This window comes from Pinus tabuliformis, chromosome 2_2 (genome assembly GCF_031772625.1).
Source record: "Pinus tabuliformis cultivar Carrire ecotype Pingquan chromosome 2_2, CPIR1, whole genome shotgun sequence".
NCBI lineage: Eukaryota > Viridiplantae > Streptophyta > Pinopsida > Pinales > Pinaceae > Pinus > Pinus tabuliformis.
Window position 1 is genome coordinate 923,174,969 of NC_142300.1, and position 26,210 is coordinate 923,201,178.

Sequence of the window (26,210 nt, forward strand, 5' to 3'; positions counted from 1 at the left end):
ATTCTTTCATAAACATTTCTCAACAGAATTTATTCAATTTGACCATATATGATACCAAAACATCATGACAATAGACCTGTCAAAGTTCATAAGTAGGTATCTATCCCCTGGACCTAACAAATGTCCAATCACTGATAAATCATCAGCTGTAATTTCAATTTCATGAACCACTAGCACTATGTACTACAGTAAAAGCAATTTTATCTTCATAGAGAGAATTCCTCTTTCTCCTGCCCTTCATATATGTAGAAAGATTAACAAGCAGTAGCATCCTATTATAAAATGTCGTATCCCACATTGCATGCTGCAGTTCGAACTTCTTACATATTTGCTTTCATGTTAAGGCGAGCTGCTATCTTCTGACGCAATGATTTGTCACACTGCACCAATCCATGTGATTAATAATTAATATCAATAATAGGTTATTCCAACGGATGTATAAAAAGGATCACAATCATAGTAGCTCAAACGAAATATAGAGAGTCTGAATGGCAAACCTGTGACCAGTAAGATATCCAAATATTGCAAATTTCATGGGTGACCCTAGGATCTGACAAAGCTGCCACCCATCGCTTCACAAAACGCTCTTGCCTGCAATTTAAAATCATCACTGTAATTTCTATCCATATAACAAAAACAATGAATTGACTACTAGAAATCAAGCCAACCTACCGTTCTGGTGCAAATGAACGATATCGCTCTCCAGGTTGTTTGAAATTATTCTCCTTCTCTATCAAGCACTGCAAATACCAAAAAATATCCAATATTTCTTAGACTTGCACATTTCTCTTTTGGCAATCTTTACTTCCCCAATTTGTAAACGATGAATTTGACTGATGACAAGGCAAAGCCCTTCCTAACACTTAAATGAAATCAACTTATAAATTAAGGGAAGATGCATCGAATAGCCAAGACACAAAGTGGACTGAACCAACAAACAGAAATAAATTTATGATAAACTGAAAAACGTTAGATCATCAACTGTGAGGATATATCCAAATGCAAGAAAAAGCAGCAATAATCTAAGTCATTGTCATCATAATCACAAAGAGAAAAACTATCGAATAAAACAAAAAGCATGCAATTAATAGTCTCCAAAAACAGACTATTTTGAGTTTCAAACTAAAATAGTACAAACATCTTTTTCAAAAATAAAAATTATCAAGAAAAACGCCACTACGCCACATACATACTACAATAACGAACTGTCATTGTATCATAATATTGTAAAAATCACAGATCTATCACCAAATTCTGGAGAAGTGGTGAGATCTTACCTTCTCCCGCTTGCCAGTATGGGTATGGGAAGGAATGGGAAATCTCTCAGCATGACGAACTGGATCGAACCTTGATGGAAAGTAGTTGACCTGTAATTCCAACAATTGTTTTGTAAAAATCAAATCTCTCCATGAACATTGACTCGATGTCCAAGTAATACGAGAGGTATTGAAAAAGAAAAAGATTAAAATTATTTACCAACCTCTTCATCCCTGTGCATGAAGTTCATGAATCCCTCATGATGATTATTGTGATGTGCACACTTGGGTGCATTGGCTGGCAGCATCAAATAGTTGGGTCCAAGTCGATGCCTTTGTGTATCTGAGTATCAGAATATCCTTGTTTGGAGGAGCTTATCTTCAGTGTAATAGACACCAGGAACAACAAGAGTAGGAGCAAATGCAAGCTGCTCGTTTTCAGCAAAGAAATTGTCAATATTCTTGTTCAAGACCATGCGTCCTACATTTTGAAGAGGAAAGATATCCTCGGGCCAAGTTTTCGTAACATCTAAAGGATCAAAGTCATATTTATCCTCATCCCGAGGATCCATTGTCTGGATAAAAAGTTTCCATTCAGGATAGTTGCCTGCTGCTATAGAATCATAGAGATCCTTGGTTGCATGACTGTGGTTTGTCCCACCTACTACAACTGCTTCATCATCCAATAGACACTTAACTCCACAAGTAGGCCTCAAATGAAACTTCACATAGGTTTGCCTCCTAGCCTTATTAACAAGGGTAAAGGTGTGGACACCAGACCCATCCATATGCCTGTAGTTTAAAGGGATTCCAAGATCATCAAAGAGAAAGGTGAACATATGCAAACTCTCTGGGTGGTGAGAGAAGAAATCTCGAATCCTCCAGTCTTCTTGAATGTGACTTTTGGGATTTGGTTTCAATGCATGAACCATGTCTGGAAACTTCATACCATCGCGAACAAAGAATACAGGAAAATTATTTCCAACAAGATCGAAGTTCCCCTGCAAGAGAAATGAAAATCCCATGAGCTATATGGGAAAAAAAATGGGGTAGCATCAATTACAGAATAATCCTTTGAAAGAACTTTCAAAAATAGTCAAATATTTGGCCGAATAATGCAGCAATTTTGATCATAAAAAACAAATGCCTATTGCAACATACAAGACAAGAAACTTCAAAAAGAAAATGATCCATAAACTTTCTACTCGAACAGAGTTTAATAGAAGATGCAACCTCAATGATCAAAAACGTAGATGTCACTTTTAGCAGGGTACTACCTATATATCAGGGTTCCCCGTACTTGCTTTATTCTGTAAATGGCACTCCCATCTAAGGAAGGATTCATAAAACCAGTGTTGAAAGACTGAAATTGTAGCTATTGCATCAATCCAGAAGATGTTGAACACTTTTTTTATGGAGGCACCTTTTACCAAGCAGGTCTAAAGACGGATACAAGGCCTCTGTAGAGGTTAGCAGGGTACTACCTAGATACCAGGGTTCCCCTTACCTGTGCTTTATTCTGTAAATGGAACTCCCAACTACAGGAAGGCTTCATAAAACGAGTATTAGAAGACCAAAATTGTAGCTACTGCAGAAAGCAAGACGGGAAAAAGATTTGAATTACCTTCTGGCTGGAGGGAATGCCTTTGAGATAAGGTGAGCTCAATACCTGCAAAACACGGCACAGATTAAAAAGGATTATAAAGGATTATAGCAAAGCTTTGTAAATTTTATCGCTACAGAAGAAGAAACCCTAACTGATCAAATCTCCAAAGAAATTTGAACCAAAGAACTAATCCCCACACAAAGAACTAATCTTTTTTTGTGGATTTGTTAATAAGTGACTTGTGGATGTGAGGGATGACACCTCCACCTGCTATGGTACCTTTGATCAAAGTATCAAGTTCTTCGTCTCCTCTAACAGCGAGCTGCAAATGCCTTGGGGCGATACGTTTAACCTTGAGATCTTTTCTGGCATTTCCTGCAAGTTCTAAAACCTCAGCAGTGAGATACTCCAGAATGGCTGCAGAATAAACAGTTGCAGTTGCTCCCACCCTTCCATTTGCAGATACTCCAGACTTTAACAGACGGTGGATCCGTCCCACAGGAAACTGCAATAAGAACAAACAGTTCAGTCCACCTATTACAGGAATCTTATCGAGTTCACCAGAAGAGCGAGGTTGCAGAGCGCCAACGGCCAAGGGAGAAATGAAAGGCGTGTTTCGAAGTTGGGGAGAGGTACAGGGATCTGGTTGAAAGGTGCAGGGATCGACCCTGGCAAGCGTAAGACCAGCGTAACAGGAAGACCGAAATGTCAGAACTGAATGGGACAGATGTCAGGTTCATGAATTAACAAACATAACAATATCATAACAATGAACAGAAATTGCAGGATTTCCCGCTGAATGTGTGGACGCCTGTCAGCTCGAGATTGCGCCACGTGTCAGCATGAGGAACAAAGGGACGACGAAAGTCCCTTTCAAAGGAAGGCCTATCGGCCTAATTATACCATTTTAAATATAGTTTGAAGTATAGGCGGAATGAAGCGTAATATTAATGAGGTTGATCTAACTATTCTTTTATATTGATAATTGAGTATTAGATTTATACTAAATTTATATCTTATTATTTATGATAGCTAATTTGTTTTTCATCCAGTTGTGTTTATATACTTTAAATATGTATTTGCTGTGTTTATATACCTTAAATATGTATTTGCTTATAACTTGTTTTTATCAATTTTTATATCTTTACAATTACTTTAAGCCATCACAAAAAGTTTTTGTTGCAAAAAAAATATTTTACCATTCAAAAAAAACTGAATAAAAAAAATGTTCAGAAAAAAATTATATGTTTATGCACTTTTAAAATACAAGTATGTATTTGCTTATAAGTTATTTTTATATCTTTACAATTACTTTAAGCAATTCACAAGAAATTTTTGTCAATTTTTTTTATTTTATTTTACCATCCATATAAAAACTGAATAAAAAATGTTCAGAAAAAAATATACATAGAAATAAAAATCTAATAATAATAATTTTATTTATAATTAATCAATATTATTCATTATATATTTCTTATTTTTTATAAATTAATTATTTCCTATCGAAATTATATTTAATATAGTATTTATTTTTAAATAAATATATACTACCCAATTTACTTACATAATATTATGTTACACTACTATATTATATTAAAAATATAAAATATCTGTCGATTCAATGTCAAAAAAATAAATTTATAATTTAACATAAAATATATATTACGCAATAAATCACTCGTTTGGTCAGAGACTGCTGCAGCATGATAGTACTGTATCATCTGACCTTTTTAAAAATGGTACACACTGAACATACTTTATCATCTGAGGTTTGCGAGGTTTCAGGGGGGGCTAAAGACGCTTGGTATGGTTATGATAGCCGATGCTTGTCTAACTATCTACGCTGAAGCCACAATTATAGCTCAAACCTCCCAACACGATCCCCAAAACTCCAAAAATTAACAAATTTTGAAAACCCCTATTCTTATTCTTAGTGTGATAGTACTAATCAGATTCAGCATTGTTAAAACAATAAAGTATAGGTTTATATTTTAATTTAGTTATTTGATTTTTATTCTAAGTTATATATTTTTAATTTTTATTATTCTATTTTAGTTTTTTGAAAGAGTTAATATTTAATGTAACTAATCATTATTTACTTGTATGATAAAATATAGTTTCAATGTTATTAAATATTATGAATTTTAAAATATTTCAAATTATTTATAATTTTTATGTTTAACATAAGAAATATTATTGGAACAACATTTTTATTGTAATTTTAGTTTTTTAGAAAGAGTTAATATTTAATGTAATTAATCATTATTTAGTTGTATGATAAAACATAGTTTCAATGTTATTAAATATTATTTATAACTTTTATCTTTAAGATAAGAAATATTATTAGAACAACATTTTTATTGTAATTTTGGTTTTGGGAAATTGATATTATTTGTTTTAAGTAAATTTTAAGGAGAATTCTATTTAAGCACAACTAATAAACCTTTACAATTTAGTAGTTTTCTTAAATGTTGAGAGAGAATAACAAAAATGTTGAGATCGTTTTCATTATTTTATTAATGGAATGTTTGTTTGTTTATTTGTTTAATGGATTGTTTGTTTGTTTTTTTTTTTTTTTTTAGTATATTAAAGCGATAATTGAAATTAAATGAGTATATTAAGAAAACTATACCTTTTGTCGAAAAAAATATAAATTTTCTATACAAATTTATACAAATAATAGATTAATATGAGCAAATATGATATTAAAGTTTATAAAAAAGTTCTCCACAAATATAGTTCTTATTATCTCTGGCTAGCGAGAGATAATGCAATCATGAACTATTCTGCTATTTTAATTGTAATTTTTATTAATATAATTTTTTATATCTTTATGTTTTTTACTTTAATTTAACTATATTTAAATTAATTTAAAATAACTACTTTTTAGCCCTTGATCAAGTATGGGAACTAGTTTATACTTTTCAAAATTCAATAATTAAACTAAATTATAGAGAATACTAACCGTTTAAAACTTACTTTATACTTTCAATAAAATTAAACACAATCAAATCCCTATATAAAATCTTTTTATTTTAAAAATATTTTTATATTCCTGAAAAAGGAAGGGAGCAACTTTTACATGAGGAAGGAAATACCTTTCGTTGCAAAGAAGGATGGAAGGAAGAGGATTTTAATGAAGGAACTATAATTAGTCTCGATGAAGGATGGAAGCGACTAAATTTCGTATGAAAGAAGGAACCGATGCATCACTCATGTGAAAGGCTTAGTTTCATTGAAATGTGATACAAGGAATTATGTGTTCGAAATATTAATGTGGCACATAAGGAGAACGTTGCAGAGGGGCATTTAACACTGAAGTTCATGTTATCTTTATGCTCATTTTGCTCGTACGTTTTGGGAATGTTACAAAACCTCAAAATTTAATTAAATATTTGATTTTATTTTTATTTTTATATAAGTGGTATATTTTTGGAATATTTTAGAATTATAGAGATAGGAGTTAAATTAAAGTTAATGATTTGATTTTTATTTATTAGTTTTTGGAATATTTCTCCAATTTGTAATCAAATTAAATTTAGCATTTAAGAATATAAAAATTAAATTTAAAAAAAAAGAAAAATGATGTTCATTGCTAAGATCATAAGGGAAAGACATAAAAATGATAAATGTTTTGTATGGTGGCCGTACATATATTCCAAAAGCATGTAGTTGTCAATGACACAAAGAGATTAGATAGGTAAGCCCCCTCCAATTCCATAATGAGATTCAATGTCAACTAAAGAGGTTCATAGTAAAGGTCACTTTTGAAATATGCTTGTTTGTCAATGACCCCAGCAGCAGTTGTGGCGCAACTTGTTTGGCTCCACTGGACAAGCTGACCCCATTTCCTTCGAAAAGTTAAATATCAACGAAGATGACCATGGGAAGGTGGATTATCTTGTTTGGCTCCACTGGAGCCATTTCCTTCGAAAAGTTAAATATCAACGAAGACGACCATGGGAAGGTGGCTTATCCTGCATTGTGTGCAGATGCCACCAAGATATGTAGTGTCATGACTTGAAGAAGATAATGGACTTTCCATTAGGTTGTAAATCTGCAATGTTCTACAATGTTTCTCCCTGGCAGGTGGACACCAAAAGGCTTTACTCCAAAGATGCTAATAAGGGTTGGAATTTGTCACTCCTAATCATTCTTTTTATCACAAATTTCCTTATAAAATCACATGTTTTATTCATTTTCATCACTTCCCATTTTACTTATTCATCATAATTAGAGTGATTGGATCTAATGGTAATGAACAAGTTTTTTTAATAATAAGTTAACAATTTTGCATGATGTGGTGAATGTTGTTTCGTTATGAGCTTGTAGGTATCAAGCAACACACTTTTTTTTATGATTTTGATTGCGAAATAAATAACTACAAAAATTTTCATCGATAACTATGAAGCTAAGTAGGTCTTTCAAAAAGTACCTATATTGAAGATTTTCTTTACAACATTAAAGTTTGCAACAATTTGTACAATGACATTATAAATGAATTTTGGATTTTCTCTACAACATTAAAGTTGTAATAATTTGTACAATGATATTATAAATATTTTTTTAGCCAAATTTTTTTCCAAGAAACGAGACCATTGATATTGAAAATTTTGTCTATAAATGCATTTTTCCTTTTGTAAATATTTAATTTTATTACTATTACTACTTTTTCTTTTTCTTGTCAGCGCAACCCGAAAATAAGATGAGAAGGGGAAATCAAGAAAAGTAGTTAAGTTAGAACTTTCTATTTTGGAAAAGTGATAAGTTTTGATACTAACCAATGTAACTAAAAAAATGTGTCTTTTATTCTTGGAAAGAACCAGTGAAAGTAGCAATAGTTATGTTTGTTAGATTTCTTTTGTTCGTATAAACTATGAGAACCAAACTGGGTTAGATGTTTTTTACTTTGTAACACTGTAAATCAAAAATCACTCTATAATCATGGTGGTTATTTTCTTATTTTTTCTTTTGTAAATATTTAATTTTATTACCATTACTATTTTTTCTTTTTCTCGTCAGCGCAACTACATGATTTTGTCTCAACTGGCTGAAGGCTCTCTAACACATGAAGCTTGAAAATAGGGTGAGAAGGGAAAATCAGGAAAAGTAGTTAAGACTATATGATTTTGTCTCAATTGGCTTAAGGCTCTCCAACACATGAAGCTTGAAAATAAGATGACAAGGGAAAATCAGGAAAAGTCGTGAAGTTAGAACTTTCTAATTTGGATAAGTGATAAGTTTTGATACATCTAATTACTATAACTAAAAAAATGTGTCCTTTATTCGTGGAAAGAACCAGTGGAAATAACAATAGTTGTGTTAGCTAGATTTTTTTTTGGTATAAACTATGAGAACCAAATTGGATTAGATGTGTTTCACTTTGTAACACTGTAAATCAAGAGTCACTCTATAATCATGGTGGTTATTTTTTTCTTGTATATATTTCTAATTTTTTGTAATTTAATTTCTTTTACTGTATATAGTTTGCACTATACAAATTTACTCATCTTACATTTCGAACATATTTACTCATCTTACATTTCGAACATATTTCATCAATTTTCTTAGCGCAAGAAATCATTTATGTATACATTGTAGTTTCAAATCATTTCCTTTTCACCAAAATACTATGTTTTTATGTTCCATTTCCTTTTCACCAAAATACTATGTTTTATGTCATTTACATTTTTAAGCTTAATTAGTTGTATTTTCTTTTTTAGCAACTTTATTTGGATTTATTTTTCTCCAAAACAATAGATTAGTTAATTTAGATAATATTTAGTTTTCCTTGTTGCTAATTCCGTTGATAGTTAGTTTCATTGTTTATTAGTTAGTATTGCTATAGTTAATTTTGTTTTGTTTTATTTTTGTTGTGAAATAATAATTAATTTAGAATTTTAGCTACAATGATTTATACAGTGTTTCTTGTAATTAATTTTAACTTTTCGTAAAAAAACTATAATTAATTTCCTCACTATCTTCAGCTAAATAATGCATAAATACCAAAATTCATATATTTTGTTGGGTGTTTTGTAATGAAAACAATCCCAAATTGATATTAAAATAAGGTTTATACAAAAATGTTGTAGAATCCCATCACTCTTTGGTGTCGTGTTTCTAGGGAGACACAATTTCAAGGAAAGAAAAAAGAAAGAAATTGCTTCTTTCTAAAGAAGAAGAACAAGAAATCATTAACTAACCTCCAAAATATAGTCTTTTGGGATTAAAAATAAAAGGGAATTCGAACTTATTAGTTATGAATTAGAGTCCATTGATTTCAATATGGGTGGTCATGAGAAAAACAATATAAAAGGAAATAAAAGAGATGAAGGAGAATCTAGTAGGAATCTCCTTTTCCTACCAAGAAAACTAAAGATGATGCCACATTGAATAATATTAACTTCTCTATTTTTCCAGAATTCTATGGATTACCTATAAAACTTTCCTATTCAAATTTGAAGTTTTATTTAAAACTTAGGATTATAATATAAACTCTCAAAAGTTAAGGTAGTTTCCTTCAACTTTGAAATATATCACTTTAAGATGGTTTATGGGATTAAGAGGAGGCGAAATAGTTTGAAGTCTTAAGTAAAACTTATGATTATAATATAAACTCTCAAAAGTTAAGGTAGTTTCCTTCAACTTTGAAATATATCACTTTAAGATGGTTTATGGGATTAAGAGGAGGCGAAATAGTTTAAGAGTAACAAAAACTATGATTGGAAATTTATTAAAAAATATGAAATCTGATATTTTGAATTCATTCTTTGTGTAGTTATATGCTTTACAAATAAAGAAGAAACAATAAGACGATGAAAAAGATTTGGCTATATTTTATTCTTTGCACCAAGAAACATCCTAGGAATGAGTGTTTATTAGTTACAATAGAAGTCTACAACATTTGTTTTTAAAATAATAATGTCAATAACTACCCACAACTACCCAGTTTGAAAGAAGTATACCAAATAGATATCAACACGTTGAAGTTGACTTTATTAATTTGTGATGTATTGGATAATTTTAACCACCATTTTCTGGAATAAATTAAGATCCTTAATCTTAATCTTTTAATCAACCTTGATATAATCCTCAAATTAACCAAAGACAATAATTTTCTTCTTAGTTTGCCAATAATCCACAACCTTGGCAACCATCTATTCCAAATCCTTCACTTGCTTATGACCAACAATTTTATTCTATTCCATAATCTTTTCTGACACAACAATTCAATTGACCATATCAAATCTTGCCACATTAACAATTGCTCCATTCACCACAAATGCAAAAATATCAATCAACCAGCTAAGATAAATCAATTACCTGCTCAATTGAATCCAAATCCAAATATTACAATATGTCAAGAAATTCAACAACCAGAATTGAATTAATTTTTTCAATCAACTCAAGGAATTTATACCAATGACTCCACTGAATCTTCAACCCTTACTACTATTGTAGTTAACTATAAAGCCACATATTTAAGATCAGGATTAATTGTAGAAGATCCAAAGTCACCTAGGATTAAGGATGTCACTAAAGAAAATAAATAATATTCGATAAGAGAGCACTTCTCCAGTTCCATAATGAGTTCGGTTGGGCGCTAAGGTCCCCAGCAGAAGGCACTTTCGAGATACACTTGTCTGTCATTGATCCAATTAGCAGCGGTGGCACAACTTGTTCGACTCTGCTAGAAAAGCTAAACCCCATTTCCTTCAATGAGTTGAAGGTCGGGGAAGTCCATTAAGGCCGACGGTTTATGAGATGTTGTGTGCAGATGCCCACAAGATATGCAGTATCGTGACATTGCTTGAAGACAATAATGGACTAGCCGTCAGGTTGGAAATCTATAACACTGCTCCCTTAGAGGCGGACATCAAGAGGCTTTACCCCAAGGGTGCCAAGGTGACTGTCAAGGAGCCCTATTTTAAAGTCGCTACCGACGATGGCCTTATTATCCGTGTCGACAACCCCGCCAACATTGAGAAGGGTAAGCAGACGGAGATGTGGAGGACGTGAGAAAAGAAGGTAACAAGTGCTTCAGAGAACAAAATTGGGAAGTGACGGTCGAGTATTATACGATATGCATTGACGCCGCTCTGATTCATGTAAGATTTTTGAGATACACAGATCTAGATCTGCAAAACAATAAACAAGCTTGCAAGAGAAGGAAGGAAGCGAGCAAGAATTGAGAAAAGAATGAAAATTGATTCTACAATATTAGTTTTAGAATAAATACATAAAAGCAACTAAGTTAAGCTTAGTTGTACATGTAATAACTAAAGCTAACTAAAGCTAAGTGTGTTTTATCTTATGTTAATGTGTACATGTGCCACATGCAAGCAATAAGTTAACTGGAGCTAATCTAGGTGCATGTACACCAACACAGCTAGTCTAAGTGCATGTACACCAACAACTAGAGCTAATCTAGGTGCATGTACACCAACACCCCCCCTTAAGCATAACTTAGGTGAGTGTGATGCAAAATGAATGAGTCCCGGCAACACGGCCATTTTAGGTACCCATATACAATGCATAAAAAGGAGGAAAGAGGGAAAACCCAGTGGGAAGAAAACCCCCCCTCAAAATATAATGCAAAAGTAGAGAAAAGACAACTGCTAGGCAGTCGTGTCCTTCACCCCGAGACGATCTCGCAGGAATCGAAACTTCTGCTCAGTGAAAGTCTTGGTGAAGATGTCAGCAATCTGCTCGGAACTAGGACAGTACTGAAGATCGATGATCCCATCATGAATGAGTTCTCTAATGAAGTGCATGTGGATCTCGATGTGTTTGGTACGCTGCCGTTGCACTGGATCTCTGCAAAACTTTAGCGTACTTTGATTATCGCACCAGATGACAGTTGGATGATGGACACTAATCCCAAGCTCAGATAGGAAATGTTGTAGCCAAATTGCTTGAATAGTGGCATTGACTTCTCCTCTATACTCGGCCTCTGGTGATGATAAAGCAATGGCAGCCTGCTTCTTACTTGACCAACAAATTGGGCCGGATCCCAAACTAAGTACATAACCGGAAGTAGACTTGCGATCAATGGTGTCGCTAGCCCAGTCTGAATCTGTGAACCCGATGAGATTCAAAGAACAATTGGCTGCATAATGAATCCCATAGGTGATTGTCCCCTGGACATATCGAAGTATGCGCTTTGCAGCATTCCAGTGTAACTCATGTGGCTCCTGCATGTGTCTGGAAACTGCTCCGACAGCATAAGAGAGATCAGGACGAGAGTGAGTGAGATAAAGAAGACTTCCCACAAGCTGGCGATACAATGTGCAATCAACCAATGGTGTGTCTTTGCCATTCTCAAGCTTTATCCCTGATAAGAAAGGTGTGGCTGCTGGCTTGCAGTCACTCATGTGAAATCGTGCCAAAAGATCTCTGGCATATTTTGGTTGAGAAATGGTAATGCCAGAATCACGCTGATGGATCTCTAGTCCAAGGAAGAAATTTAGCAAGCCCATGTCTGTCATAGAAAACCGCTTATGCAATGCAGTTTTGATGTTAGTAATCACAGAAGCTGAACTACCCGTTATCAAAAGATCATCTACGTAGAGTACTATGATCAACAAGGAGTCAATTTTCTTCAGAAAATAAACATTGGAATCAGATTTGCAGCGTACAAAATTTTGAGATAACAAATAAGAATCCATCTTTGCATACCATGCTCTAGGTGCCTGCTTGAGGCCATAGAGAGACTTCTTTAGTTTGCATACCAGAGATGAATTCTGCATGTATCCCGGTGGCTGCTCCATGTAGATTTCCTCCTCGAGATCACCATGAAGAAAGGCATTCTTCACATCCATATGATGCACCTCCCATCCTCTTGCTGCTGCAATGGAGAGAGCTAGCCGAATGGAATCCATTCTTGCCACTGGAGCAAAAGTCTCATCATAGTCAACACCATGTACTTGCTGAAAACCTTTTGCTACCAATCGTGCCTTATATCGACTAACTTGGCCATTTGATGCTTGCTTGGTCCGGTAAACCCACTTGCATCTCACAAGTTTGCGATTTGAAGGTAGCGGAACCAAATCCCAAGTATGGTTCTCAATGAGAGAGTTATATTCCTCATCCATGGCGGCTTCCCATTCAGGATGCCCATTTGCTTCTGCATAAGTTTGTGGATCAGATCCATGCATCATATAAGCATGCATGGGCATGGATGGCTCCATAGCTAAGAGTGCTTGCAGATCTTCCTCAAACAGAGGGATAGAGGCAGGATCATCAAGGATATCACTCATGCTGCGCCATTTTTGTGTTGAAGGTGGTCAAGAATCTTCCGAACTACATGCAGAAGTATGATCTCGATGTTCAACAACTGGTGGTCTAACAGGGGTCACAGGAAAAGACTCATCTTCATCAGAATGCTGGTCTGAAGTTTCATCAGCATACTCATCAATGAGTGGTGATGAAAATTTGGTAACAAGTTCATCTACTGGTGCATGCGAAATATCTTCGTCAAACTTTACACTCCTTTCAATAAAGAGCTCTTCAGTGTGGGTATCAAGCAATCTGTACCCTTTGACTTCATCAGAATATCCAACAAACATGCATGCTTTGCTTTGAGGCTCCAAAGCCTTTCTCTTCTCTGGAGGAATGCGGGCCCATGTTGGAGATCCAAAAATGCGGAAATGACTAACTTCAGGTTGCATGCCAGTCCAAGCCTCAAAAGGTGTTTTTCCAGTAACAGATTTATGAGGAGATCTGTTTTGGATGTATGAGGCACAATTAATAGCTTCGGCCCACAATTTCGACGGAAGAGATCTTGCATGCAACATGCAATTAGCCATCTCTTTCAAAGATCGATTTTTCCTTTCAGCCACGCCATTTTGTTGTGGAGTGTAAGGAACTGTATGCCTGCTTCATCACAAAGATTCTTGATATCTTTGTTGACATATTCCGTCCCATTATCTGTGCGGAGTATTTTGATGCGTTTTCCAGACTGATTTTCCGCATGTGCTTTGAAAATCTTTAGATGTTGAAAACTTCAGACTTGAGTTTCAAGAAGTAAACCCAAGTGAATCTCGTGTAATCATCTATAAATGAAAACACATATCTTGCTTTGCTCATTGAAAGCACCGGAAATGGACCCATGAGATCACTGTGTACAAGTTCCAAAGGTGAAGAGGCTCTCCATGCATGCCCCTTCTCGAATTTTTCTTGTGGATGCTTTCCAAGAGCACATCCATTACAAACACCATCTGAAAATTCAATGGTTGGCAATCCTTTGACCATCCCTTGCTTACTAAGCTGTTGCATATATCTGAAATTCAAGTGCCCAAATCTCTCATGCCAAATCCTACTTTCTTCATTTGCATGCGTAATTAGCAAAATAGAATCTGATTGAGGAACAAAATCAGAAAATGTATACAGACGAGATTGATCATTTACCTTGCCAGATGCAATCTTCAAATTGGTTTGCATGTCATAAATGCTCACGGAATCTGGGGTAAATTCCACTTTCCTTCCGCTGCCTGTGTGTGTCATCTGATACACTGAGAGAAGATTCACAGAAAGCCTTGGAATATGCAAGACATTTTCAAAACTTCCATCTTCGAATTGCACTCTTCCTTGTCCAGTTGCTGCAACTGCAGAATTATCCCCCATAAGAATGGGAGGACCCGAGTATGCATGTAGAGAAGAAAAGGATTCCTTTGAAGAAGCCATATGATGTGAAGCTCCTGAATCGATGATCCATTCTTGTGGTGTAGAATGAAGAGCAATCAAAGCATGCCCGTTACCTCTTGGATCTGGTGCTTTTTCTCGAGACTTCTTCTTAGCATTCTCAGGAATGTGGTCTCCAAGATTGTGTTGCTGGAGTGTCTGCGCCATAAGATCTATAGTCTTCTTCATGCATGCAGATTCAGGATGAAAACCACGGTGGCAATAATTGCACATTGATTGCCCTTTCGTTCCTTTCCTTTCCTTTGAGCCAGATGATCCATCAGGGGGTTTGGGATGTCCTCCCTTTCTTGGATCAGGATCCTTCTTCCCTTTTATTTTCTGATGGTCTTTGGAATTTGCCTTTCCTTTTGCATGCACAGTAAGTGCATGCGCTTTGGAATTTTTAAGTGTGCCCATTTTGATGAGCTTATCTTGCTCATGCATCAAAGACTGAATAAAAGAATCCAGTGAGGGCATCTTCCAAGCTGCACCAATTGCAGATCTGACTGTGTGGAATGTAGAGATGAATACTGCATACTCTGGACCAAGTTTTGATAAAATGGAAAGAATCAACTGATTTTCTTGCTTGGATTTGTCGATCCCGCATCCTTTCAGCTGAACCAACAAGGCTTTATACCTTGTGAAAAAATCTTGAATGTTCTCAAAGTTTCTCGGATCTAATGAGTTTAACTCATTTTCGAGAATGTGACCTTGCATTTCATCCTGTTTTCCAAACAATCCTTCCAATTTTTTCCATACTTCATTTGGAGTTGAACATGATTCAACATGAAATAGCAGTTCCGGAGAAATAGATAAACATAGGATGCCGAAGGCCTCGTCCATGCGATTGAAATATCTTGTTTTCTCCATTGCCGATGTTGGTTCAACTTCCGTTTCCATGGTTATTCGAAATAATCCTCTACTTCTGAGATGAAGTTGAATCTTTGGCTTTCATTCGAAATAATTATATGGAGTGAGAATTGCCGATTGTGGAAACTCCAATTTAGACTCCATTCTTTGTTGTTGCTTCAATCTTCTGAACCTGCAAATAAAATTGCTTGTGCATTGATTACAAATCCCTGTGCTCTGATACCATGTAAGATTTTTGAGATACACAGATCTAGAACTGCAAAACAATAAACAAGCTTGCAAGAGAAGGAAGGAAGCGAGCAAGAATTGAGAAAAGAATGAAAATTGATTCTATAATATTAGTTTTAGAATAAATACATAAAAGCAACTAAGTTAAGCTTAGTTGTACATGTAATAACTAAAGCTAACTAAAGCTAAGTGTGCTTTATCTTATGTTAATGTGTACATGTGCCACATGCAAGCAATAAGTTAACTGGAGCTAATCTAGGTGCATGTACACCAACACAGCTAGTCTAAGTGCATGTACACCAACAACTGGAGCTAATCTAGGTGCATGTACACCAAGAATTCAGCTCAAAGTGAACTCCTCCAATGCTAATAATAACATCATCAACAACCTTCTACTTGCGTATTCCAACAGGGCAGAGACGTGGTTGCAGATAAAAGAATTCAAATTGGGGTTGAAGGTTTCGGACGACGCCCTTTAGATCGATCCCGGGCATCTCAAAACGCTATATAGGAAAGGTCAGGCTTTTCTCGGGCTGCGACATTATGGGGCGGCATGCGAGTGTTTGAAGAAAGCAGACAAGACCAGTCCCGGGTAGAGGGAAATACAATTGGCGCTAGGCCAGGCCAAGACCTTCTACGCCCAGAGCTTGAATGGAAAGTATGACATTTTAGAGTATCTGCTCAGACATGGATCTACTCCTCCGAAAGTGGCTGATTTCGTGGGCTCTGTGGAGATCAAGATGACCGAAGATGGCCGCGGAAGAGGACTCTACGCCACCTGAAAAATAAAGACCGGGCAACTGTTGCTAGTAAGCAACGACGTCACAGTTGTTTATGAGAGCGCCTTTGCCAACGTGTTCCATTTCAACAACAGGTGCATTAACGTTATTACCGTGACTCCAGAAGATCACTTGTCCGCGATTGTCTGTGTTGTCAGGAAATCACAGAGATTACTTTGCCAGGTGTATGGTTTACAAGATTCCCCTATGTCTTGCACCCTGGAAGTCCAACCATTGATCTGTTGAAAACAGAAATTACTGAAGAACAAAACGAAAATTTGCTGGTGGATGTTAATCGCATTCGGGATATTATATGTCACGCCCCTATCTCGGCGGTAGTCTTCCAACTGCTCATAGGCAGGTGCGGCACCACTACCCAATTTCTTTTCACCAATATTTTCAAATGTGGACTATGCCTAACATTTAATACTTAGAATATTTTCACTTCACTAAGCATTCATTATTCATTTTACACAACAAAAACATTCATCTTTAACTTCATTCACATATAAAAGTATACAAGTACAGTTAATCTTTTAAGGGAGGGGCAACTCCCTTATAAGAGCTTGCCCACAATAATATAATAGTGTAATCTTTACAGTCTCATATACAATCCACCCTTTTAAGGCAAGCCCAAAATACCTTGGCCAAAATAATGCCAAACTGCAATTTTCAGAATTCTGCCCAAACTGTCGTTTAGCTCGACCCCACTATCATGCAGCCTCGCCCGTTCTTCGTTCGGGGCAATTTGCATCCTTCATTTTACACAGTGGAAACATTCATCTTTAACTTCATTCACATATAAAAGTATACAAGTACACTTAAACTTTTAAGGGAGGGGAAACTCCCTTATAAGAGCTTTCCCATAATAAAATAATAGTATCATCTTTACAGTCTCATATACAATCCAGCCTTTCAAGGCAACCCCAAAATATCTTGACCAAAATAATGCCAAACTGCAATTTTTAGAATTATGCCCAAGTTGTCGTTCAACTCGGCCCCACTATCACGCAACCTCGCCCGTTCTTCGTTCGGGGCAGTTTTCCCTACCATGCGGCATTACCCACTCCAACTATCACACCGTGTCGCCTACGCAATTCGCTGTGCAACTCCACCCGACGCTATCGTTCCATCCGGTCCGTGGTTCGTGTCAACCTCCACCTAGCACTTTCGTTCACCCAGTCGCCGGTCGTATTACCTCCCCGACGCCCGTGCCTTGCCCACCGCCCAACGCTCTTTTCACACTCCACCTGATTGTCGTGTCACCTGACTCGCAGGTCATGCAAGGTAGCCCGAGTTCGAGTTGCCCCGCCCAGCCTTCACGCGCACTTGCGGGAGCGCCCAACTCGCCTGTCGTGCACTCCACCTATCCACCCGATCACCAACTCGTCAACTTGCCCGAATCGCCGAACTGCTCACTCATCAGCTTGCTCGCGTGTCCAAACTTACGGCCGACTCCAGTTCACCCATGAGCATACCCGCCCTTGCTGCTACCCGGTTCACCTGACTACGACTTCATTTGGCTCTTGTGCTCATTCGGTTCGCCTTGCCTTGGTGCTTCGCACTTCACCACTTGCACCTTAGCCTCCTTCTCTATTTTCCCTCCTTCACACTTCCAAGTGTATGCTTGTGAGTGGCTCTTACTTGTTGCCTCTATGATTTTCTCCCACCCATGCGTCCTCCATCTATATGCTTCTGCCATGGATGTAACGTGGGTCGACTTGCCTAGGCCAACCTCCCAACTCGGTTGTCCATGCCCCCAACTCAGGTTGGTTCGCCCCCTCATTTCACCCTGCTGGGTCCACATATCCGACTGCTCATCGTATAAGGTCGCCTTCGTAAGTTCAACACTTAGCCAATTTTTGTCTCCTTCGTTAGCTCGTCGCATGCCAACTCGTCCCATTGTCACATAACGTCACACACGACTCGTTCGTTCACCAACTCGTTGAACCTGACTCATCGTGTTTAACAAAGGGTGCGTTGCCCCAACTCGTCGCACGTCGCACACAAAACTCATGGCCATGACACTGTAGTTCTGAACGCATTCTGTGGAGTCGTACAAATGTTTGCTTCAAAATCGAGAATATATGAAGCCAACCTCAATCAACAAGATTGTTTTAACAGTCTCTGGCTGCTGCCATCTTTCATTAACCATTTCTGCTTGCCGAACTCGAACTGGATGGAAGTGGGAAGCGCCATGTTTATTCATGCGTCCAAGCCTATTGAGAGAGGATAAGACATTACCATTCCTTTCTTTGATGTCCTGGTTCCCTTACTGCAGTGCCAAGCCAGGTTCAAGAACTAGGGCTTCATGTGCATGTGTAGGAGATGCAATCTGTAACACTCTTTCAAGACATCACTAGAACCTATAATTACCCAACAATTTGACGAATTGATTTCTGCAAGGTGTTGTCGACAACTCTCCGATGTGGATATTCAGGCAGGCGTAGAGTACTTGATCCTTTCTCTAGAGGGAGAGGAGATCATCTGGAGTTCCCACGTGTTAAAAACTGAAGAAGAGAAGCTTTGGGTTCACGCATTTTTTTGTGTCCATATCTAGTAGCAGCAATAGAGCCCCAAAACTTCATTCTCGTCATGTTGAATGGAAACTTTCCTTCCTGGCACAAAATTATGGAAGTCATTCAAATTTCAAAGCACTATGCCTGGGGACATCCTAAATCTAGAATTGGTCGTGGGAATGTTTAAAAATTTACAGCTTTTGATGGGGGATGAAAATGAAGCATTTTTAACGCAACAGAAGGCAGTCCAGGTAAGGGAGGCATGCATCTGTGTCTTTGGAAAACACAATGAAGATGTTCTCAAAGTATTCATCCTCAAATATTCAAACTGAGGCATGTTTTAGTAGTAGTACCTTGCCATTATATTAAAGAACACATTAGACTTGCGCAGAAGTGTATTTGCGGTTTCTGCTACGGTTCTAATTGGCGGTTTTGACCTAGCAGTTGTTGTAACGTTAACCATAGAGCGTTCACATGACAACTTCTGACACGGTTTTATACGGGTGGTTAACCTCAAGCCTATCGGTTGGATAACCCCGACGGTTTACACTGCTCTAATCACATGCTGACGGTTGCGGTTTGAAACCCCAACGGTTTACACTGCTCTGATCACATGCTGAATTTTGTGGTTTAGAACCCTGATGGTCTATCCATAACCCTATCACATGGTTCTCCGACGCAGTTAGCTGTCTCGATGGTTATCTGGCAGTTAAGCCTGTGTTATTACAATGTTTTGAATGTAATGTTTTATATATAGGCCGAGGGTTGTATAGCTTAGGCTAGTGACTTAACAATGCGATGGTTTGGTGGGTATGATAGGTTTAATCATAGGGTTTACGTTTTAGGCTTAGGGTTTAGCACTTAGAACTTAGGATTTTAGTATTAGGTTTAGGGTTTTTATAATACATTTGTCACAATGTGACAAAACCAAATGCATATTGTCGATACAATCTTACAGTTACGACGACAACCCTGATGACAAACCTCTGCCACAGACGAAACTCATGTCGACACCAAATCCTGTGAGTCGAACGACAACACACATGTCATCGACCAATCCTGGAGGAACTGTCGATGAACTCATGTCGACAACCAAGTGCTAAACCATCTCAACTGAATGCCATGAAACCATAAACATTACCTAAACAACCATAACCAATATTTTCGAAGCTGGACTGAATTGACGACGACACTGAACACTTACAATGACACTTGAACACTTATGCAACTGAATCAACGGAATCCTCCTGGATCATTCCTCTCCACTTGAAAGCTTTTGGACCACAAAATTTTGACTAATCAAATAGTCAATGAGGGTAGAACTCCCTCTCTTTCCACCTTGACTTGACAATGTACCAATACATTCGATCAATCACCTGCAAGTGATGACCCTGATGATGCTGACCATGGTACCTTTTGATTCGGTGACCTGTTTCATCCATCTGCAGTATACACAACTTGCGACAATGGGCAAACAACTTGTTATGAACATGGCAATTGATTTCTTTCCATAAAGAACCATGAGTTAGTGATTCATAATCTTTGAAAACAGTATCTACTGGATGTTGTTTAATACCATCAACATGTATAAACAATCTATTTTGCGGAATGACAAAGACAATCAAAGATACTTTTGACATCAAACCAGCTACTTGATTAAACATACTTTCCTGCTTCCTGTTTACTAAGTGAATTTGTTGCACTGAACCTATCCAACTATAAGGTGAAATTTGCTGCAACTTAGTTTGTCTTTGAAAGTATTGATTTAGTTGTTGATTTGTTTGAATCACTTTTCCTTCATTCATTAAATGATGTTTCCATTGATTAACACTTTCCTCTGATGCATAAGTTCCCATTAGACACTTTGACATTGCTTTAGGAAAGGCTTGGGTATGAAAACAAATAGGTTTCCTCTCCACTTGAAAACAGGTTTCCAAACTATTTGAAGCATGAAATGGCGACACAATACAAGAGAAATTGAACCCTGACTTTCCCCAATACTGACCTGTATCCCTGCCACTGTTAAGTTCCAAACTTACACTGAATTGATTCATTTTGACATTAGGAAGAGGAGTTTTAGGCACAAATTGTAACTCATGTTGTATTCCCTGCTTATGAATAAGATGTTTGGTTTTACATAGAACTGGAATTGTTTTTATCTCTTTACTCAAACCATCTTTAAGCTAAGTTGCATAACTTAAACAAGAATCATGTTGATTGTTATGTTGATCCTTCACACACGATTACAAATCTCTTGTTTAAACTTATTAATCGCTTCATCTGATTAACATTAACTAAATTCAAGTGATTTTTATTTTGATGTGCCCTGTCAATAAATTCAACCCCTTCTTTCTTAAGGTGATATTTATGTTCTCTCCTATAAAATATTGCATCACGATCATAAAGATAAGGACTTCCTAAGACAACTCCACATATGTCTACTGGAACCACATCTAATTCCACTTCATCAATGTAATTAGCTGTAATGGCAAATCTTAATCAACGCTGTTTGGTGACTTTTATCTGAATTGATTTATTTAGCCATCCTAATGGGTAAGGTCTTGGATGATTCCGTGTTTCCAAACCCTAACTTTTAACTAAATATTCAGAGATTAAATTCACCTGTGATCCATTGTCAAACATTGTATCTATCTTTGTATGTTTAGAAGTTATCCTTATGTTAAAAAATTCAACTCTTTTATCCTCATGTGAAGGATTTATGTTTGATGAAGATGCAATAGTTTTCGAACTTGAACCAGTGTTAGAAGTTTTACCTGTCGTAACCATGGTGGTTATCCTCCTTTCATCACTGAATCTGAACCTAGATCTTGCTGGACTGCTGTAATGGCCTTCTTTTCATCCTTCTCCTTAAGGAACTTTTTGGTCTAAAGTTCTGGATGAAGTTTCCAACACTTAGATTCATCATGAACGATTCTTTGGCAATGAGAACAAGTAGGTCTTTCCTTCTGAGCCATCGCTGATTTCTTCTCTTCGCAATGTTCTTCCCCTTACTGTCACTGGAATCTTTGGTTTCCAACTCTTTGGATGACTGTGATGAAAACTTGAATGGTCTGCCACCTGATTCAATATGTATGGCCTGAACACACACCTTATCAAAATCATCATGATTAAACATCAATAATGTATGCTGCAAATATGAATGTAAATCGCTGATGTATTTTAACAAAGTTTCACGTGTATCCAATGAAATACCAATTGCCAATGCTTTCTTTCTGAACTCCTGAGTAAACTCCTGAACACTCTGCCCTTTACCTTGCCTCAGATGCTGCCAATCAATAACAACTTGCTGCATGTATCCTAAAGTATAGAACTGTTTCCTAAGAGATTTTAAAAACTTAGACCATGAAGAGATGACTTTTCCTTTACGCTTTACATATATCTGAGTTTTACTTTCCCACTAGATTAAAGTTGTTCTCCCCATTCTAAGTGTAGCTAACTAAATTTTAGTTTTATCGTTAGAAATTTTTTGAATGCGACAATACACTTCTAGCTGCTTTATCCAGTTATCTAACTTTTCAGGATTCATTCTGCCATCATAAACAAGTAACTCAAATTTAACATCAAGTTTCAAAAGAGATGTTTTCTTAGGTTTCTTTTCCGTTTTAGATTCTACACTGGAAGAAGAAGAAGAAGAAGAGGATGATGGAGATGATGGAGGTGAAGGAGGTTTATCAGCCTTCCCTTTGCCTTTGTCCTTCTTCGATGCCTTAGAAGAAGAAGCTACATCTCTCACCTTCTTGTCTTCATACAATTCTCCCAACATCTTCTGCATAGTCAAGAATGCTTGTTGAAACTGTTCTTCACTCATCTTAGTTTCATTGTTTCCACCTGCATCAGGTCCTGACATGATCGATTAATGATTGACTCGTCGCTTTCCAATCTCTAGATCGATCTACTTAAGGATTCCTTTTCCTTGTTGTGACTTTGACCTGGTTAGCATTCAATGGAAAATTCTACAAACGCAACCTGCTCTGATACCAAATTATATGATCTGAAATGATCATAAACTAATATTGATGTAGAAGTGATTAGCCATTTACGATTTGAATGTTAATTGAAAGTGCGGAAATTGAAGAAAACATTCTTGAGAAGAAGACTTTACAACAACTGATTAAACACAATAAAGATGCATAACAGAAGTGAAAACAGTAAAATCACAACGATAACAGATAGAGAGATTGATGACAGAGTTCGTCCCTGATGGACAATGTCTCCTGGTCCGCTTTCAAGATGGGCGACCGATTTTATTATGAATGAACATAAGGAGTTGATTACACAGAGATTTGATCTACCTACATATGAACGCAGGCACTTCTGATCATTGTCATCACATAGCCCTCTGAACCAGCTTTCCAACGCCTCTTACGGATTCCAATTCCGACTCTGGATGCTCTCGTAACAATGAAAACAAAATTGCCTATGACCTTTAGAATCTATACGCAAAAGTAAAAACCCACTCTCCCCCTAATCAATGAAGGAAATCTACCTTTTAAAGGCCTGCAGGTACATGAAAACACCTTGGGCTGGTTTGTAGATGCATTTGGTTTCTTCTGGTCAGGTTTGAAGCTCGGTCCTGTTACAAAGTGACACCTAGGGTAGGTGGACATGACCTTCGAATTAGTTTTAACAAACAAAACCATGTAAACCCAAAATAAACTTTGGATAAACTCCAAAACCGTTTGCGGTTAGATTTAACCGGGCGGAGGTTCGACAACTCATGTGAGCAGTGACCGAACCTGTGGTTTAGGTCCGGCGATTCTACTGATGGTTTTCGAGTTGGCGGTCAATGCTTTAGCATGTTCACATGCAATCCTGCGACGGTTTCTACTACGATTCCGACCTGGCGGTTGTTGTAATGTTAACCATAGAGCGTTCACATGACAACTTCCGACACGGTTTTCTACGGGTGGTTAACCTCAAGCATGTCGGTTGGATAACCTCGGCGGTTTACACTGCTATGATCACATGCTGACTTTTGCGGTTTGGAACCCTAATGGTCTATCCATAACCCTGTCACATGGTTCTCTGACGTGGTTAGCTGTCCCGATGGTTATCTGGCAGTTAGGCCTGTGTTATTACAATGTTTTGAATGTAATGTTTTATACATAGGTCGAGGGTTGTATAGCTTAGGCTAGTGACTTAACAATGCGATGGTTTGGTAGGTATGATAGGTTTAATCATAGGGTTTAGGTTTTAGGCTTAGGGTTTAGCACTTAGAACTTAGGTTTTTAGTATTAGGTTTAGTGTTTTTACAATACATTTGTCATAATGTGACAAAACCAAATGCATATCGTCGATACAATCTTATAGTTACGACGACAACACTGATGATGAACCTCTGCCACGGACGACACTCATGTCGACACCAAATCCTGCGAGTCGAACGATAACACACATGTCGTCGACCAATCCTGGCGGAACCGTCGATGAACTCATGTCGACAACCAGGCGCTAAACCATCTCAACTGAACGCCATGAAACCATAAACATTACCTAAACAACCTAATCCATAACCAATACTGTCGAAGCTGGACTGAATTGACGACGACACTGAACACTAACGATGACACTTGAACACCTGTGCAACTGAATCTAGGGAATCCTCCTGGATCACAGGGTAGGTCTTTTTATTTCAAAGGTGTCTCCACTATCTGTGCTAATACATGTAACGACCAGGTAAAACAGAAAATATGTCGTTGAACATGCTTGCAGAAATTAAAATACTCTTGCTGAATGGAAATACAAACTTGCGTGAATTAAAAGGCACACTACAAAAATGAAACACACTTGGCAAGGAAGAATCCACACTTCATAAAAACTTCAGATTAAAAATATGCACGCCATACACTATCATCTAAAGACATAATAGGATTTAAATCACATGGAATTGATTAATCTGTGTAACAACAATAGTCTCCTTGCTTGACGCTTCAATTTGTTTTGCTTTGGTTTTGAATTTCTTTGCCTCGGTCATGTCTGCAACACCATCCAAGAAGACTATCCCCTATCACAACATCCCTGAAGAGGGAGCTTCGTGCCCCTTGTCGATCCAATCATTGGAGTTGTTATCAACATAGATCCATCTTAAATATTGATCTAATATGATCTGAGAGGGATCCAATTTCTTAACGTTTAATTTTTTTATGAGCCGACGTTATTTAAATGTTTTTTATTTTTTATGAGCCGACATTATTTAAATGTTTTGTATAGTTATTTATTTATTTTTATTTTAGCCGACATGAACAAAATTTCAATTCAATTTTGATGATAGACAGACAACGTTACACATCATACTAGGTTGTAGAATGAGCCTCTCTGCTCAACTAGATACTTGAAATTAGTTCAAAACTTAATTTTTCTTTTAACAAAATCCCACATCAATTAGCAAATTTAAATATTGACAAAATCCCAGCAAAATATTTTTTCAACTTAAACTCTAATACAATTTCTTAAAATTTCAATTATTTAAAAATTAAAAAACAAACTAAAACTTTTGAAAAGAAAAAATTATGTAAAAGGAAACTTTAGTTTTTTAACAAAATCCTAATGCTAAGAAAATTTTCAATCTAATAAAATAGAAATGTCCATTCATTAGTTTATTTCATAAACATGTGGTTTGCCATTTTACATAAAATTCGAAACGGAAGTTGTTTAAATATTATACGTTTTAGAGTGTTTTTGGGCTCTCGATTTCTTTTTGTTAAATTTTTATTTTTATGTTTTAAAATTGTAATTTTATATATAATTAAAATTTGAAAAATTCACAATTTAAATTTATGAAAATAAAGAAAGAAGGAAGAAAAAAGAAATTATTTTAATATTTATGAGGCTAAAAATAGTTTATGAGATAGATTGCTTTTTCCTCTACTTGATGTATTTGGTCCTTTTTATGTGAAGCTTCACAATAAAAGCTCCCAGCGTCTTGACAAATCCTTCGCTACATAGATTATCCCAAGAGCTAGCTGCCAGCGTATCTGCATAACTTTCCGTCTTGTCTTTGAAGGCCTCACATTCTAAAATGAACTGTTTCCACTTTTCTGGAAAAATAAAAAAATGCACACTGTTTCCTCCCACGCTTCTTTGGCATTTTCCAGCGCCCTGTTTCACAACGGAGTTGATGATAATTAGTCCTTAACTGAGCAATAAGAATTTTGGCTCTCCAAGAAATATTGGCCTCTATGTATGCTTTTTGGTTGATGACTATGAGTGGGATTAAACACTTCAATATAATACTTTTTCTTTCTTCCTA

The 26,210-nt window shown here is 36.6% G+C and overlaps 1 pseudogene across 1 annotated transcript; it reads right to left on the reverse strand.

Annotated features, from left to right (window-relative positions):
* Positions 1-305: 305 nt before the first annotated feature.
* On the reverse strand, positions 306-2,381 carry LOC149196082 (catalase isozyme 2-like; annotated as a pseudogene). The gene is made up of 5 exons (XR_016254624.1): positions 1,481-2,381; positions 1,278-1,367; positions 673-740; positions 498-591; positions 306-380 (listed from the first exon to the last, which is right to left on the reverse strand). The product of XR_016254624.1 is annotated as a catalase isozyme 2-like (transcript).
* Positions 2,382-26,210: the final 23,829 nt, after the last annotated feature.